The sequence below is a fragment of the Magnolia sinica genome, chromosome 15 (genome assembly GCF_029962835.1).
Source record: "Magnolia sinica isolate HGM2019 chromosome 15, MsV1, whole genome shotgun sequence".
In the NCBI taxonomy this organism is placed as follows: Eukaryota; Viridiplantae; Streptophyta; class Magnoliopsida; order Magnoliales; family Magnoliaceae; genus Magnolia; species Magnolia sinica.
In genome coordinates this window covers 37,024,562-37,028,562 of record NC_080587.1, presented here as the reverse complement: position 1 = coordinate 37,028,562, position 4,001 = coordinate 37,024,562, and positions in this window count along the sequence as shown.

Below are 4,001 nucleotides of genomic sequence, written 5' to 3'. Positions count from 1 at the left end.
ATCAACACATGAGGGCCATATACTAGTAGGCCGCGTCTCCCACTGTGACGTGGTCAGTTAGGAGGGGGTATGACCTTACCCGCCTGAGTGAGGGGGCAATGTCTAGGTTGAGTTTGACCAGCTTGAGGAATGGGTCCACTATCGATGAGCCGGGCCCGATATTGGCATGCGAATAGTGAGGTCTCTTCTACTTACCTAGTTGTGCACTCGGATAGGGGCGGTATGCTAGCGTAGAGTGCAATAGACCCTGGTGATGATCTCAGAGAGGAACCGTACTGATATGTGGACTTACTGAGTAGTAGTTGTATACTCATTCATTAATTCATTCACTATCCACTCGAGCTGGTGGTGCGCAACTATTTGTTACATGTACCTTCGTAATGGCTAGGATTTTGGTTGGGGCGCATGACTAACCTGAGATCAGGAGTTTACCACATTGAGTCTGACTATCCAAATTTAGGTATGGGACTGTTTTGGATAGAAGTCTCTTGTGGTGGACCCTGTAGCCTGCGATTCTACGTACTATCATCCCGACTTCACATTGGTCATTTCATTCGCATCGCATATTGCATTGCATCCTCAGCACATAGTATTTGACTTACTCTCTCCACATGACATAGCTGATCTACATTGCTTCCTCGGTATATGATATTGGTTTATTATATTTTTACATTGCATAGCCTAGGTAAGGCTGATGATATTATGGGCTTATCAGCATGTTTCGCATTATTCTGATATTATATAATATATGGGCTTGTCAGTATTTTCGCTTACTATGATTACTCTAATATTGCTTACTGGACACTTATTTTTTGCACACACTTTCACCACCCACTAAGCTTTATATAAGCTTATGCACGATAAATGCGTGCAGGTGGCATTAGGTTGCAGGAGAGTTGAGCTTGGAGCGTGCAACTGTCTTCTGAAGCTTTGATTTTATTTAATATATGTATTTCCATTTTAACATTGTATTCAAAGTTTATATTTGTGGATATATGATGATGTTGATGCCTTTGTGATTTGGGTAAACTTGTGGTTATGCTTCTTATGAGACAAACTTACGTTGGAAAATCCTCCTTGTAGGATCCCAAGATCGAAATCTAGCGTATGCACACTAGGAGCTGAGAATGGGGTACTACGGAGGCTGTCAGCACTAGATTCGGCGATCGAGAATTTTGTGAACCCGATTTCCGGGTTTGGGGCGTGACAGCCCACCTACCCTGGCCATCTAGACAATCCAAACCGTCCATCTGACTTAGGCAGTGGACTCGACCAAAACCCAACTGTTATATCAGGTTTTTTGGTACGTGTGGACATATGATTCTCGATGCAAGGAGAGCCTACAAACACACCGTTTCCAAAAATGAAAACTGTTTCACTGCTTGACAATCCGCGCGCGCTCCTCACCCTCGATCTCGGTCGTTCAATCCCGACCAATCCCAACCGTTTATACCTTGTCATTAGGGCTTTGCAATGGAAAGTAAAAAAAAAAAGATCCAAAACTAGCTGTCATCTTCAACGTCCGAACCCACCACTTAAACCGGCTCCAAGCTTCTTTCCTCCCATCCTCTGAGCTTCCCTGGGCCTACCCACACCATCCACAACGATCGGATTAGAAGATGCAACAGGTGTGAATCCGTCATTGCCACCACTTCATCTTCCTCGACGAAATCGAACCCAACTGCGGCCCTTTTGCTAGTTGTTTTTTGGTATGCTTGGGACGTAAGGAATGGAGGAAGAGCATGGAAAAAGAAAGAGAAACTAGAGAGAAAGAAGAAGCAAAGGTGTGCAGCTGTTGCACTGCACCATCACGACCCGACTCATCCGAGCTATGGGTTGGGCCTGGTGAGTCGGGGCTGAGTCCAGGCTCACTCCAGCCATCCAAAAAATGTGAAAAGGAGAGGAAGTCAGAGAAGGAGAGAGGGAATGCGAGCGTAGGTCGCACTGCACCGCTACAGGGCCGACTAGACTCGACATGCTGAGTCTGAGTTAGGTCTAAGTGGGTTCAATGATCCTTGCTGGTGTGCTGGTTCGAGTGTTGCTGGGCATTCAAGCATAGTAAGAGAAGAAGAGAGAAAGAGCGATAGGAAGAGAAGAAGAGAGAGAAGAGAGGGGGGGTTATTTCTGTCGAGTCGGGCAGACACGACCCGTTGAGTCCGAGTTGGGTCTGGTATGGCTATTGCTGGACGTTTCCAATAGAGAAGGAAGGAAGAAAAATAAAATAAAAAGGGGTAGAAGAAGAAGAAGAAAGAGTGTTGATGGCTATCGTGTTGAGCAGAGTCAACTCAGATGGCAAGCTGAGTTGAACATCGTGGGCCCTGTTTAGGTCTATGATTGAGTGGCTATAGTTTAGCGACCTAGTTGAAATAAGCAAGAGAGAGAAGACAAGTAATAGGAAGAAAGAGAGAGAAGGGAAAAGAGGGAAAAGAAAGAAAAAAAATGAAGGAGAAAGTGAGATTTAGGGGGTGATTGCTGAGTCGACTCGGCAAACAAACCGAGTCACTAATCGGGATTGAATCGTTCCAACAGACCAACGAATGATCATGGAGATCCAAAGCCACCTAGGTGACTTGCTAAGTTGGGTTCGAGTTGGGATCGAATCTGGCTTTTGGTCGAACCGAGTCAACAAAGGCGAGAATTTTCTTTTCTTTTCATTAATCAAATTCATCATTAGTTACTTTTGTTATTAATAATATCATTATTATTTCTTATATGTTGTAACGATTAATCTTATTTTAATGTTATTGACTAGAAATTTTAATTAATATTACAATGTATTAATTAGTGTTGTTGTTATTATTATCATCAATTAAAATTCTACTATTAATTATCATTATAATGATTATTATTACTATGTTAGCCAATATAAATCTATAACACTAATACTAATAATTATCTTGTAATTATAAAGTTTACACTGTAATTAATGGTACACCAACTAGAGCTCAAATCCTAGAATATAAGTCTAGGTCTAAACTCAAGGATGAAACCCTAATTATACGTCAAACCCTAAGAATAATTAATTCAAACCCTAGGTTAAGACCTTGACCCCAAATAGTGTGTAAAGTTTGATCTAACCATACAGCTTTGTGATTTATGGTAGGATTTAATTCTAAGAGAACGCACCTCCTAGCAATGACGTAGGCGGTTTAAAATATAAGGTGATGATTTTTTTCCCTTAAGCTTTCCATTTCCAAATTACTTTAAGTTATAGTCTTTATTAAGAATCAAAATTGTTATCTCATGGCATGCAGCCTCTTACACTAGTATAGATTCTTAAGACATGATTTATACCTGATTTATGGTTGATAGTTGTGAACCATGATTGCATGCGATAGTTACTTACATGATAACTCTCATTTTAATTGATAGTTCGCATCATGACCTATTGTGATTATTATTCTTAACTTATGTCTGTCATACCACAACTATATGCTTTCTCATGGATTGTTGTGAGTCACTTATGGATCCCTATTCACTACACTTACTAATGGGTAATCCCTCTTGTGTATGTGAACCCATACTTAGGATGTAACAAGATGGAGTGTGGTTAATGGACCCTCGATTTGGAGGTTATATGGGACATGGAACATTAATGTGGGATTCACCATCCGTAGGTCATACTGTCACGCCCCAAACTCGGGAACCGGGCTCACAAAATTCCCGATCGCCGAATCTGGCGCCGACAGCCTCCGTAGAACCCCATTCTCGGCTCCCAGCGCCCGTTCGCCAGGTTCCGATCCTGGGATGCTACAAGGAGGATTTTTAACATCCGTTTGATTCGTAATAAGCATAACCAAAGGCATAACCCACAAACAACAACCAAAAACTCCATCACATTTCCACTATAATCAAAAACTTTACAAGTACAATGAGCATAAGGGAAATACAATGAATATAGACCAAAACTCCAAAAGAAGATCAGCCACGCGTCCAAGCCTCAGCGCTGCTGCGATCCAACGTCACCTGCACGCAACGGTCGTGCATAAGCTTATAGAAAG